The sequence below is a fragment of the Sinohyriopsis cumingii genome, chromosome 3 (assembly GCF_028554795.1).
Source record: "Sinohyriopsis cumingii isolate HCF-2022 chromosome 3, ASM2855479v2, whole genome shotgun sequence".
In the NCBI taxonomy this organism is placed as follows: Eukaryota; Metazoa; Mollusca; class Bivalvia; order Unionida; family Unionidae; genus Sinohyriopsis; species Sinohyriopsis cumingii.
In genome coordinates, this window is record NC_142963.1 from 69,603,199 (window position 1) to 69,618,631 (window position 15,433).

General features: G+C 40.7%; 1 protein-coding gene across 3 annotated transcripts in view; it reads left to right on the forward strand.

Moving 5' to 3' along the window:
- The window catches only part of LOC149803052 (uncharacterized), a 112,344-nt gene that overhangs the window by 9,700 nt on the left and 87,211 nt on the right, over positions 1-15,433 (forward strand). For all 3 annotated transcript variants that reach the window (XR_016420125.1, XR_016420126.1, XM_089952616.1), the window contains exon 2: positions 10,630-10,676. The gene's annotated coding sequence lies outside the window, so the exon portion shown is untranslated. The remainder of the gene's footprint in view (positions 1-10,629; positions 10,677-15,433) is intronic.

A 15,433-nucleotide genomic window follows, 5' to 3' on the forward strand; every position in this document is an offset into this window, starting at 1 on the left:
GCGAGAAAGTCAAGGCGATTCCATCGTGTTTGTGGAAGGCATTCCTAAAGAAGACGACGGCATCGTCTCTGACTCCTGTCAAACCCATTTGGTCATTTTCGACGACATGTTAGGAGAAGACGAAGAAGAAATTAAGCTGTGGTTCACGCGCAAAGGGCATCACCGTAATGCCAGTGTCGTTTACTTCACCCAAAATTTGTTTCAACAAAGTAAAGCCCATCGCACCATCAGTCTCAATGAGCATTACGTGGTCTTGTTTAAAAGCCCTCGAGATAAATCGCAAGTGCAAGTCTTAGCCAAACAGTTAGGAACGCCTTGGCTGACTCAGGCGTACGACGATGCCACTCAAACGCCACACGCCTATTTACTCGTCGATTTGAAACCTACGACCCCCGAGGATTTGCGATTTCGTACCCACTTGTTTCACCACTGGTGCCAAGACGGAGGGCCTGTCCTGTACACGTCTCCGTCCTCGACTTCATTTCACTCCCCATCAAAAAATCTATAAAAACCTCAGACCCTTTTTCGTCTGTCTCACACAGTGTGAACATGACGTCCCTTCAGTCGCATCTTCCCGTCAAATTGATTCGTGCCTTGTATGGCATCAGTCGAGAAAAAAATCCACAAACACGAGCTCGTGTCTTAGAAGCTAGTCTCAAAGAAGTCTTACGATGGTTCACGGTGACGGCACGTCAATTACTCCAAGGAATCATTCAGATTCCTCATCAAACCCAACGCTTTTTCGATCGAAACAAAGTCGCTTTGGTCCAACTGGCCGATCCCCGCATCGACACTCAAACCAAAAAACAAATCATTTTGAAACCTGGAGGGAGCGGTACTCTAGGAGGGGTCATCATTCGCTCACTTTTAAGATGGGATCCTAATGCCCCCAAAGTTATCCCCAAGACAAAAGTCCAACGAAGTCCCAAGAAGAAGAAAAAGACCAGGTCCCCAAAGAGAAGAACTTCTCCAGTGGCAGGACCCTCCTCTGACCAGACACCACTACCACCCCGGAAAAAGAAAAGAAGCCCCCAGAAAAAGAAACAGAAAAAAGTCCCCAGAAAAAGAAAAGTCCACAGAAGAAAACTAGTCGCAAGAGAGGCACTTCGGCCAGGACGCAACCTTACACTCGCAAACCACGATCTGCCACCACGGCAGTGACTGCGTCTCCGGCATCCTCACGTTTGTCCACTTCTCCGTTAATGACACGCAGAACTGAAGAGTACTTGGAGACGTTGATCACACCAAGAACTTCTCCGTTGATGACCCCCAAAAGAACTTCCCCAGTGGCAGGACCTTCCAATTTAGTGGCAGTGGCTGCTGCTCACAAAGTACCTTCTCCCAAAATCAAAGTCCAAGAAAGATCGGGCATGTTACAAAGTTTACTGGATTTGTCCAAGCAAGAACTGGCTCGATTTAGTCCGTTACGTACCCCTGCACGACGTGTCATGCCTGTCCTCAAACTAATACGACGTAAAGACAATCAGTGGCGACGCGTTCCAGTATAAAAAAGGCCTGTGACCAAGTCGGGTATCAGTGTTTTTTGGTGCTCCTGAAGACTCAAAGATGTCACCCTCCAGAAAACCCCAAGGAAAGAAAAGGAAAGGACTGCCACCACGTTTAGCCAAACATGGGGACATGTTATCTGTCCTGTCCAAAGCTTCTCCACCCCTACGAAAAAAACTCATTCAAACAGCCTCCAAAGAGGTCATCGATACCGTGTGCGAATGTTGTTTGAACGTTTTGAAAGGCACGATCCCTTTGTCCAAACACCAGAAACAATGCTTAGGCAAACATCGTCACGTTCTTCGCAAAATGGTTCAAAAGAAAATTCCCATTCGTCAAAAGAAGAAGATGTTAGTGCAACGTGGAGGTATTTTACCTCTCTTGTTAGGCCCCATACTGAAAGGAGTCTTGGGAACCATGTTGGGAGGACTGGTGGGGGCAAGATAAAAAGGCCTCGGAAGTTCCAAGATCTCAGAATCGACCCCTGACAACCCCATGGAAGGACGAAAACTAGCTTTAGTGCCTTACAAACGATGGATGGAATACCATCGGTGGCAAGAACAACACACCCCGCATTTACCTCCCAATCCCAATTTGAGCGAGATGTCCCAGTTACAACACGAATTGCAGTCCTTGATGGATCGCCAAGATTTGTCCGAAACAGAAAAATCGCAAAAGTACGGTCAACTCTTGCAACGACTGCAACTCTTTCACCAGAAAGCTTTAGACGAAACAGCTCTACCCACTCTGAAAGATTTTAAGACCTTGATGAAAAGTCCAGCACCATCACCAGTACCAGTACCAGTACCAGTGACCAAGACAGAAAAAGGAAAAGAAGAAGAAGAAGAAGGGTTTCAAACTCCACCAGAAAAAGTACGCAAGTTAACAACACCACCTACCTCCAGAATTGGATGGATTAAAAAGATGATGGCCACCCCTTCTTCATCACAAGAGAAAAAGAAAGTGAAGACAGAAGTGAAGACAGAAGTGAAACAAGAACCGATATCCCCCGCTCAGACATCCTCCTCCTCTTCAACACCTATTGCCGGTCGCACACGCAAAGCATTGCAATCCAAGAAAATACCCCAAGAGAAAAAGAGTAGCATCCTCCAAGAGTGGGTGCCTTATTAACACACCAACCAACACAAAAAAAATGGAAAAAGTCTTAGCCAGCATTTACTACGATCCCTCCCATCCTGCAGGTTACGCAGGAGTTCAAAAATTGTATCGTGCTGCCAAAACGCGACTGAAAAGTCTCCGTTTACCTCAAGTGCAACGATGGTTACAAGAACAAGCTACCTACACTTTACACAAACCCATTCGACGCAAGTTTGCCAGAAGTCGCACCCGAGTGGAAGACATCGATCATCAATGGCAAGCCGATTTAGCCGATGTCTCTCATTTGGCCAGCTACAATCGTGGCTACAAATATTTGTTTTGTGTCATCGACGTCTTTTCCAAATTTGCCTGGGTCGTGCCCTTGACTTCCAAATCGAGCAGCGAGTTAGTGCGAGCCCTGCAACGAGTGTTGAAACAAAGCGGTCGTCACCCTCTTCGATGGCAAACGGACAAAGGCACCGAATTTCTGAACCAAGCTTTCCAAAAAGAATTAAAGAAACGTGACATTCATTTTTTTACTACCGAGAATCCCGAAACCAAAGCCAGCATCGTGGAACGTTTTCAACGCACTTTGAAAGAACGCATGTGGAAATATTTTACGCATCACCACACTCTGAAGTACATCGACATCTTACCGCACCTGGTGCAAGTGTACAACCAATCTTACCATCGAAGCATCGGACGTACCCCGCAAGACGTGACTCCCGACAACGAATTGTTGGTGTTTGAGCGCCTGTTTGGTACGTCCCCGACGAGGGCTGTCCCCAAGAAAAGTGGAATGTTGGCCGTAGGAGATTGGGTGCGCATTGGCAAAACCAAACGCACTTTCGACAAAGGTTACTTACCTAACTGGACGACCGAATTGTTTCGCGTCACTGGACGAGTGCATGGCCGTCATCGCCGTCTATAAATTGGAAGACATGAACGGAGAAGTGCTCAAAGGAACGTTTTATTTATCCGAGTTACAACGTGTCACCAAAAAAGAAGACGACGTGTACGACATCGAAAGCATTCTCGAACGCAGAACCCGTAAAGTAGGCAAACGACGTGTCAAAGAAGTCAAAGTACGTTGGAAAGGATATCCACCCAGTTTTGATTCTTGGATCGACGCTTCGCAAGTCATCGACTATAAAAAGACGTGACCATCATGCCTTTTCACACAGACGCAGCTACGTCGACCACTCCTCCTTCACCTAGTTCTTCTGTGCAAGATTTACAGAAACAACCCTTGTGGGTGTGGTGTGGAGAACGTGTGCCTAAAACGCAAATCGTCTTTTTCTGCCAAATCTTCGTGGTGTATTGTGTCATCGGGGCAGCCATCGCCAATTTGAATTTGCAACAAGGAGACAAACAATTGTGGACCATTTTATTGAGCAGTTGCATCGGTTACCTGCTTCCTAATCCCTCCCTGAAATTCACATCGAACGGGAACCCCGGGAACCTTGTGTCCAGTGCCAGTGCCAGTCACCACTTCAACCACAACCAGAACCCCATTTTAGACGGAGACACGCCTCTGACGTCCACTAACCCCTCGGACAGCCACAGAACTCTGGAATTATGAGTCACCAAAGCCAATTTTACTTAACTTTACCCAGTGACAGTTCCATGGAGGTGTTTCCCAAGAACACGTTGTGCTGTTACACGGCCAAATTACCTCAGGCCATCCAGTTAGATCACGAAGCCCATTGGGAAGTGGCTTTAGTAGAAATGATTCACCCGACCCAAGTCCTCAATGTCCTTCCCAATCAAAATTTTTTTGATGTGGAAGTTCATGACGAACAATTGCAACAGTGGATGGATAGCAATGTCAAATATGACAAGAAAACCCGTACACAAAAGTACACCACCTATCACTTGTTCATTTCCCCAGGCTATTATTTTAGTGGTCAACATTTGGTCAGCACCATAGCCTCCAGGTTTAATGCCGTGTTTCTGAAAGCTTTGGAGCATGTTAACAAAAGTGTCACCATGGAGTACCACAAAACAGCTCGTCGCTTCTTGATGAAATTTGAACGGAGTAAAATCCTGTCCATTTTATTTTGTCCTGAATTGTATGACATGTTGGGCGGAGACATGAACCTGAGAATGAGCATGATGAAGAAAAGCGAACTACCCATCGTTTACGACAACGAGTCTTTTAGCAAGTTATTTCGTGCCCCGGTAGAACTGAACCAAGGACTGAATTTGATGTTTGTGTACTCCGATGTGGTGGAGTATAACGTGGTGGGACACACCTCCGTACCGTTACTGCGTGTCATTCCTTTCAAAGTGGATTCTGCCACGAACACTGACGAGGAAGGTGGAAACACTTACCACGTCCACCGCGAATTTGTACATCCTCACTATTTGCCTGTCAGTAAGTCGTATTTGGACACGGTCAACATTACAATAAAAGGAGATTTGGGACAAAATATTCCATTCACCAAAGGAAAAGTCACGGTGAAACTCCATTTTCGAAAACGGTTTTCTCACGATTCGTAAGTCATGTATCCAGTGTACCGAGGGGTTGCTCGACAGCGAGGACACGGCTTAGGAGATATGTTAAAATCGGCCTTTCGTTCGGTGGCCCCGGTGTTGAAACCGATGGTGACACGCGGATTGCACGCCTTGAAAGATGCGGCACTGACGCAAGGCAAAGAATTTCTCCAAAATGTCATCATCGACAAACAAAACCCTAAAGAAGCCTTCATGAGGGCAGGCAAAAATGTCTTGCTGCAAACGGGCAAAGACATTTTAGGCCAACGAGAAACACCTATAAATGCCCTGCACGCTACCGAGTCAGGCATTCAGCAAGGACAAGGCAGAAAGAGACGACGAAGAAAACACCCTTTCACCAGACTTCAAGCGAGAAAGGCCAAGAAAAGAAGAACCGTTCGAGACTTAGACGTTTTCGATTATTGAGAAAAGAGACAAAAAAATGATGCACCGAGAATCTTGCGCTTGTTCCAAGACGGAACTGGATCTGTTTGCCATGCCCCCTACCATGATGACCATGCAAGAATCCCAGTGGGTGGAATTTCACCCCGTCTCCTCACTGACCGATTCCGCTCCCATCGAGTTTGAAATCAAAGGACAGCCCGAAGATTATATCGATCTGAATAGCAGTTACTTGTACCTGAAAGTCAAAATTCTAGATAAGACTGGAGGTGCTATAGACGATGAAGCAGTAGCTCCCGTCAACAATTTCATGCATTCCTTGTTCAGTGGAGTGGACTTGTACTTGAATAACAAACTGGTCAGTAGCAGCATGGATACTTACCCTTATCGTGCCTACCTGGAAAATCTCTTGACGTACGGAATAGATGCCAAGAACACTCATCTCAATGCCTGTGTGGTATGGGAAGCTGACGAACCTACCAAGTTTGAAATATTGGAAACTGATGAAAAGAAAGACAACAATGATGGATTTGTAGAACGAAGAAAGAGAATCACGGGAGCCGACACAAGTTTAGAACTGATGGATCGTTTGCATTTGGACATGTGGTTGCAAGAAAAGTATTTGCTGAACGGGGTGGATGTCCGCCTGAGACTGAATCGTAGCAGTGCCGCTTTCCATTTGATGGCTGATAGTGACGGTTACAAAACCAAAATCCTAGAAGCCAGACTCTACGTACGCCGTGTGGAAGTGTTACCTAAAGTGGGAAACGACATCAGTCAGACGTTGAGCAGAACGACCGCCAAGTATCCCATACGACGCGTGGAAGTGAAAACCTTCACCATTCCCAAGGGACAGCGATCCATGATCGAAGATCATCTGTTCCAAGGACAGTTACCCAAACGTTTGATCGTTGGTATCGTCGAGAATACAGCCTTCAACGGAGCTGCCGAAAAAAATCCTTTCTACTTTCAACACTTTGGCGTGTCCAAAATCGAAGTCAGTCGCGATGGCAAGACCTTGTGTACCCGACCTTTCGAACCTGACTTTACCAAGAAGAATTACTTGAGATCGTACTTGTCCCTGTACGAAGCCACCGGACAGTTAGGAACCAATACCAGTCACGGTATTACGTACGAGGATTATGCAGGAGGCTACGCTTTGTGGGCTTTCGATTTCACTCCAGACCAAGGCAGCGACGAGGGACATTTCCACCCTATAAAATCCGGCCAGATTCGTGTGGAAATTCAGTTTAAAGACCGAGACCCTGATGAAACGGTGAACGTCATCCTGTATGCAGAATTCGATAATACCATAGAAATCAACAGTTTGAGAGAAGTCATCCTAGATTACTAGAAACCATGGAAGACTGTTATCCCTCTTTACCTAGTGGAGAAACTTTTAGTGTTGGATTATTGTTAAAAAATGTTAGAGTTGTTGTTGTTTAGTGTTAAGTGATTTTTGAATAAAAAATGTTGTGTTTTGAAAAAATTGTTTGATGTTATATTGTTGGATTATTGTTAAAAATGTTAGAGTTGTTGTTTAGTGTTAAGTGATTTTGAATAAAAAATGTTGTGTTTTGAAAAAAATGCCTTTGTCTTTTGTTTAGCTGTAAGAATGTTGGATTGATGCTCTTTCATTTCTTACTATCCCTCTCATGACACTCACTAAACGTTGCGACTCAAAAACCGTGTGGGGGATGTTTTCCTTCACGTCCGCGCTTTGACTTTAAGAACCGGGTTGTTTCCAGTCTAACCATCCATTGTCGACTCATCCTCCTACGAAGATGTGCTCCAAACTAGCTAAGCTCAACGAAGCCTACGTGAATTTGCATAGGGTCAGACACAGTCTGATACCGAAGCCAGAAGAAATAGAGAATGTGAGAATGCTAAAAATCACTGAAGACCTGATAGAAGAGCTCTTCAGAGAAGAAGTGAACAGGGAGAAAGAAGAATGGACAGAGAAGTACAGACTTCAGAGACAGCAACAACAGCAGCAACAGCAGCAACAACAGCAACAGCAGCAACCTGAAGCTCGCAGAGGCTTTGTCGATTGTCGTATCGACACCAAAGAGTTCTTCTTCTCTTTCCGAAGAAGCAGACCTATCGCCAGAAAGTCTATCCTCAGAGGACATCGCATTCTTAGAAACTAAAAAAAAAAAATGCCATAGCAAACAAAAAAACAGCCCTTTTCAGGGCTACCCAAATACTCCAGAAAAGAAATAACGATCGATTTGCCAATGTGTGTAGGTAGAGTAGTGTGAAAATAAACACTAACTCTTTTTTTAAAAAATGTGAGGGTATGTGATTGTGTGTTTGTGTTTGTAAGTGGTTAAGTAGGTTGGTATGGATAGTAGATTAAAATGATGTCTTTTTTTTGGTGTTTGAGGTGTAGATTAGGAGTTAGATTGGATTGCTTTGTGTATGTGGATAGTCTATTGAAGTGATTTATAAAAAAAGTTTAAAATAGTGATGGGTAGCATAAAAAAGTGAGTGAGTGTTTCTTTTAGGTCCGCGCGTTGCTGTTTTTTTGGTTATGATCTAGGTAAGATCAATTTTATGTTTTTTAGGGGGATGTTTTCCATCACGTCCGCGCTTTCACTATAAATTGAAACTCGCTGGGCAGTCTAGCTACCCTTGTTGATTGATCAACACAAGAATGAATAGCAGAATAAGCAAACTTCTTGAACTCCAGATACGTCTGGAATATGTCAGGCGCCTGTTAAATGAACTGGCCGCGGAGGCTATAGTAGAAGAGGAAAGAATGAAGAACGAAGAGGAGGAGAGAAGACAGAGGGAAGAGGAGGAAAAGAAACTAGAAGAGAGGATGTCGTACAATATTCCCGAGACAGAGGATTGGGGTGTTGAAGCGAATCATCCTCCCTCTGCGCTCCCCAGAAGAAAGGTGAAAGGAGACTGGGGAAGAAGATGCGTGTGTGGCGCCAGGCCAGGAAGGTGCAACCATTAGATAGGTGCATCTGGAGTTAAAAAAAAACAGCCCTTTTAAGGGCTACCCAATACTCTAGAAAAGAAATAACTATTAATTTGCCAATGTGTGTGTGTGTGTGTGTAGGTAGAGTAGTGTGATTATAAACACTAACTCTTTTTTCATAGTGCGAGGGTATGTGTTTGTGTGTTTGTGTTTGTAACTGCTTACATACGATTGTGTGGATAGTAGATTATGGATTTTGTTTATTGTTTCTTAGCGTATGTGGAGAGTATAGTTTGGGTTTTGTAACCGCTCACGTACGATTGTGTGGATAGTAGATTATGGATTTTGTTTATTGTTTCTTAGCGTATGTGGAGAGTATAGTTTGGGTTTTGTATCCGCTCACGTACGATTGTGTGGATAGTAGATTATGGATTTTGTTTATTGTTTCTTAGCGTATGTGGAGAGTATAGTTTGGGTTTGATTATATGAAATGAGAAAAGTGGGGGATGTTTTCCTTCACGTCCGCGCGATGTTTGGTCATGATCTAGGTAAGATCAATTTTATGTTTTAGGGGGATGTTTTCCATCACGTCCGCGCTTTCACTATAAGACCCCACCACGTTCGTCGTTGGAACCATTCTACGGAATAAAGACAAGGAAGATGGTAGCTGTAACAGAATTGTTTAACCAGTTGAAAGACATTTGGTATTGGATGGTGGATGGAGCTTATGCAGTGGAAAGGATTGAACGAGAATGGAAGCATGAACTTACCCGAGATTTTGTCAGAAGACAAGTGACCAACCTAAAATTATCTATGGATCTGGTGAAAGAGATGATAGAAGAAGAAGTAAAAAGACTAAGAGGCTTTACAGATCCAGAGTATGTAAAGATTGGTCACTTAAAGGAAGCCATGGATAATGTGATAGAAGTCAGGTGCTTTTTGGAAGACGTAATGGAATGGACAGAGTGGTCCTTTGTCAAAAAAGGCCTAGACCAGCTTAAGAAATCGGAACAACTTATGAGAAAAGTAATGGAGGAAGAAGTGAAAAAGATCAAAGACAAGTGGAATAAAGAACGAAAGGATAAGGAAAACTTAAAGGAAAAAGAGGCCTTTGACAAACTCAACAACAATTGGATCAAGATACAAGAGAAGTTCAGGGCTATGGGTCACCCAGACTGGTTACCTGAAAAAGAAAAAAGGAAGAACAAAGGAATTTGGGGAAAGATTAGGGGATGGATGAGGAAATGGAGGAAATAGAGGAAGAAGCAGAAGAAAGCCAAAGGCCCTTTTCAGGGCCAGCCATATTTCTCGAAAAGAGATAGCCTTTCAATTGCCTACCCCTTTTTTTTAAAAAAAATTTAAAAAAAAAAAAATCCCATATTCAATTCCCCTTGTCCCTAGACAAGTCCAAACTCTATTCCCCATGTTCAATTCCCCTTGTCCCTAGAGTGACCCACGATTTTTCTCCATGTTAAATTCCCATTGTCCCTAGAGTGACCCACGATTTTTCTCTATGTTAAATTCCCATTGTCCCTAGAGTGACCCACGATTTTTCTCCATGTTAAATTTCCATTGTCCCTAGAGTGTCCCAGGGGTCTTTTTAATGCTAAGTCCCATTGTCCCTAGGGTATCCCACTTAACTACTTAGGACATTGACCTAGCTTCCAGTGGCAGGTCTTAAATTACCATGCAAGCGTCTATCGAATATTACCATATTCTTTTACATGCTACTACATGTTCGATTACTATTGCATGAAATTTACAAATTGTAATTCACAACAATCCGTAACATACACGATTATTCAAACATTACAAAATCAGATATAGTTGGGTAATTATCGTTAACTCATGATAGTCTGTATCATCCTAACAAACGAAGGAAGTTATTTCATATAATCCTATGAAATCCTACACATATGAACATTTGGATCGCATGCAATCAATTCTACCAATGAACTAATAATTGTATAATTACAAGGTAAATTGCATAACAATTCTAGCATCAACACTTTCCATGAAACTGAATTTAAAAAAATTGCATAATGACTCTAGCATCAACACTTTCATTGAAATTGAATACACGATACATAATACGGAAACCTAGTCATGGCAAACATATTTGCATAAAACAAACAATCAAACAATAGAATATTACGTGAAACTAAAATTGCTTACCTTATTGTTGTTCTCTTTCATAGGAGGGATTATCGGCAACATCGTCATAAAAGGAATGGCAAGGAAGAAGGTACGTAGGGCAACATAAGAAATGTAAGCACCTTGATAGTCAATGTTTAATATGTATGTTTTAATACTAAAATAATAGAGTGTACTCAAGCACGTCATTGCACCTTTATATAAACAAGGGACCAATGTCTATGTTAAGTTTCTGCAACATCTGACTTCGTTTCGTCAATATCAACGCTTACACCAGAGGACTGTATATTATAAGCAACCATTAAAATTTTCAGGCTCTTTGCTATTACTCCACAAATAAAAAAACATACTTGCACATATAAATTGAGGTATTAAGCACAAAGTGGTTTACCCGAGCTCACAGGTGCTCCGAATGGAAACCACAGTGATTGGGGTAGTAGTCGCCGGTCAGAAAACGATATATAATGATTGTGATGGGATACATTCAAATAGTTAAATATATTTATTAGTTGCTGATTGAAATGATAAAATAAATGTTGGTGATGTTTCTCAGGGAGGCCAGTTGTAATAAAGAATCATATTAGAAATCGCAATTAGTTAGAACCTTTTTCTATTACCCCCCCCCCCCCCAACCAACAAACATGTTTTTTCCCTGGTACAAAATGACCGGTCCCAGAAAAGACCAAGCACACCCTTTTCTCAAACAATGGTAAATTTTACAGATATGCGCCCGTTCCATAATTCTCCTATTATCTTAAAGTGAGTCATCCACTCTAGATTATTCTAATTTTATCTTCCTTTATGTCAGCATTTCATATACTGTAAAGTCTGAAACGAACCATAATACTGAAATTCTGCATAGTGATCAAATATATATTATGTGTTAATGCACTTAGATTGTAATCCAGACAAAAATATTTTATGAGTCTATCAGTCCTGTTTTGGGATTGAAATTATATTTTGTTCGTTAGAATTTAAAGAAAGGTCGTCCGTCTTAAAGAAAGTAATACGTAGCTTTGGGCACAACTGGAAACGAACACTGTTGCCAACTATCAGCTGAAGTTGCAACTGCTTTTGTTACAAATATTTCCATCTTTTATGGTAGATCTTTTCTATTTATTTTTTTATTGAAACAGTCTTCTCAGAGACTCTCTTTAAGAAATTAAATAGAAACAAAATCTGCCTACATAAAATATTTACAGTACATATAGTGATTTTTATTTCTTTAAAATTTAATGATGACTCATCGCCTAGGTTTGCTTATATTACTTATAAAGTAACCTGAAATAAACGACAGGCACGACGTTGTGAAACAAGGTGGTAATTTTTAACCGCACGTTTATTGTTTTTCAAAACAAGAAAGACCATTACTGCATTCCGGACATGTAAAGAAAGAGAGCCACACACAGTTATAACAACAACAAAAAAAAAAAACAACGAAATATTGAGTCTTTGACCTAGAGTGGTTGACAATTACTCTCTGGTCAAAAGCCTCCCTGGTGAGTAACCCACTTTCAATTATCCACCGGTCAATTGCGGACAATAACCCTGTTGGTATATTAATCCCTGGTCCATAACGCCTGGTTAATTTCAAACTCCAATACGAATATGACAAAAGCTGAGACGGACCACTGGTTCTGGTTCGTTTATGATTTCTCACCATAAAGCTCAATCCAGCTAATACGCTGAGGAGAGCTGAAGGGTGTCAATAACCCATAATTTAGTACAACTTAATATTTAATTTCAATATGGCATTGTGGTGTTGTTTTTAAATACTAATTTCTACTCTACAAAGGGGTAATTGATACATGCGGTAATTATCCGTTTGGTTATTCACGGGACTTAATTGATCGAGAGGAGGGAGTTTTTCAGGGAAAATTACTTTGGATCATATTTTAAAATTCAGCTTCATGATACCCTAGCGTAATTTTATTTTGGCGTTTGGGAATGTAGTCTTACTGAACATCAATTCATTTTTTTTATTCACTTGTGCAGTTAAGGTGCCCCCCCCCCCCCAAGAAATTGAAAAGCTTCAGATGGATCTTCAAACTTCGTTCCTATATATGACTTGTTTCCCCTTGTTTTAAATCTGTGGAATCGTCAGAGAAGAAATATTGCACGGTTAATGCATAGTCCACTGAGGTAATCGGAAGGCATAGGTGAAAATTTGTGTTGAGAAATACCCAGGTTCTGAATAACTTGTGTACGTATCGATTATCAATTATGTTATCTTACAGCGTTGTTTTATACGTCAAAGCATTGAGAACTGACCTTATTCAATTGAAACTGGGTTTACACAAATCATGGTAATCTAATTCAGTTGGAAATGTGTTTCCACAAATTATAATAATCTGATGTAGTTTCAGCTCTCTTTACACAAATTACAACAATCTAATTTAAATTAAACTGTCTTTCCACAAATTATTACTGATATAGAACTGGAGGCATCTTGAATTTGAAGTTTTCCACGTGATAATACTTTATTATAAGAGATAATCTTTATATTCTCTTTTTATCTTTTTATTTTTCTGTATGAATAACATTCTATGCGTCATTCTAATTGTTTTTCATCTTTTTCCTGTTTTATGATAACCTGTATGGTCCGTAAAACAATAGTAATTGTCACCAACATTTACTTAATTGTTGAGTTTTATTTATTTTACAATACTATCATATTTTCTTTTGTAATAACGGAAAGGAATATTTGCTTATAAATGTGCAGCATTCTTACTACAGCTTTTTTTTTTTTTTTTTTTTGCTTTTCTTGTCAACGTATGCGAGTTAATTAAACTTGTTTTTACCAAAACAATTGGTCTGAAAAGTGAAAATGTCAACGACACAGTTTGAACCTGTATTAGATTATATTACAGGTAACTGATAGTATCAGCGACTCTGACACCAACTAATACATGATAAAATTATTTTTATTCTTTTTGACAACTGGTAAATTCCCCCGTCCTTCAACTGGGAATACTGTATTGCCCTGTAAACTGATGACCCATTTGTTCAAAGTTCACACGAAGCCAGTCGTTGTTAGACGTATGCTGCACTATCTTCATGATCATAAGCGAATCTCATTTCATGTTCTTGATAACATAACGAGTGCACATAAAATGAAGGCTATTTTGAATCGGTGCAGCAAGCGGTATACCAAGCAAATTAAGACAGAGACAAGAATAATAATTGTAATCATATCAAGAGTTTGTTAATGAGTTTCTGATATGATGTGGATTTCTGCAATATCACATCGTCCATGGTTTTATCACTCACTCATGGTCCATTGCCTATCCCGTGTACCCATCTCCACATTGTCTGTGTATCTCTAAATATTAGTATCAGATAATCTGTATAGAAGGAGCTTGGGGACTATTTACAATGAAAGATAGGACAAGATTTTCACACACACACACACACACACACACACACACACACACACACACACACACAGAGTTTTAGAGTTTTTAAATGACAACATACTCCATTAATGTTTCCATAAATGAGCTTGTTTATTTAGAACAAAGATAACTGGAAGTCATAGCCATAGTTCTACAATTGTAAAGCAATGATTTTATTATTATATATTTTTTAATTTCTCTGGGATTTCCTGAGACTCCATGATTTCTTTTATAGGACTCACGGTACTAACTATAACGGAAAAATAGAAACCAGTGTAGAAATGAGCGAACATAACAGAGTATCTATCCTAGGGGTTAAATGGCCATGATTGGCTGATAACGAAAATTTTAATAAAAATAGATTTTTGATAGCTTTTATCCTATTTATAGCTGAACAAAATAGAGCCAATGTTTTAATTCTGCAATTTCAGTCCTATGGAACACTCGTTACTGAAATCTTCACCTGATACTTTATGTGCGGAATTGAAAATGCATGTTTTAAAAACATGCAGATAAAATTCTTTGCCGCGGGACATGTGTGTCATCCGTACAGAAGCTTGCATCATGGATGAGTCTATACTGAGTTATATAGGTTTGATCATGAGCATTCAGAAATTTTAAGTTACTGAAATTTTAATATCACGAGTTTTCCTTAGGCTTATGGAGTTAAATTAGTACCGTGAGTCAGGTAGAGAAAAAAAAAACACACTTTCAGATATGGCAACTGTTGCCATGAAAGGGGGGGGGGAGATGGTGGTGTGATTTGAATATGTTGGTTGGGGTGTTTAGCACATTGGTTAGTAGTAAGGTGGGGCACTATACGTACAATGGAAATTAGCATTACGGAGACCCCTGGGTGAATATACGTACAATGGAAATTTAACATGGCGAAAAATCGTGGGTTAATATACGTACAAGGGGAATTAACATGGGAAAAAATTGTGGGCCGATATACGTACAAGGGGAATTTAACATGGGAATAGAGTTTGGGGGTTGTTTAGGGACAAAGGGGAATTGAATATGGGATTTTTTTTTTTAACATTTTTTTAAAAAAGGGGTAGGCAATGGAAAGGCTATCTCTTTTCGAGAAATATGGCTGGCCCTGAAAAGGGCCTTTGGGTTTTCTTCTTCTTCTTCTGCTTCTAGTTTCTTCTTTTTCTCCACCAAGTTCTTATTTTATATCCAACACTCTTTCTCTTCTTTTCTTTCTTTTTTTTCTCCTGCTCTTCTTTCTTCTTCTCTTCCTCCTCTTCTTTCTTCCTCTGTTCATTTTCTTCTTCTTTTTCAATTTTTTCATTCCATGCTCTCATCCTTATCCTTTCCTCTTCATCCTCCTTCTCCTCCTTTATTTCTTTCAACAGATCACTGATGATTACCTTCATTTTTCGTAAATTGTTTATCTCCATCTTCACTCGATGGGGACTATAAGAATAGTGATCCTCGTTTAGGTTAA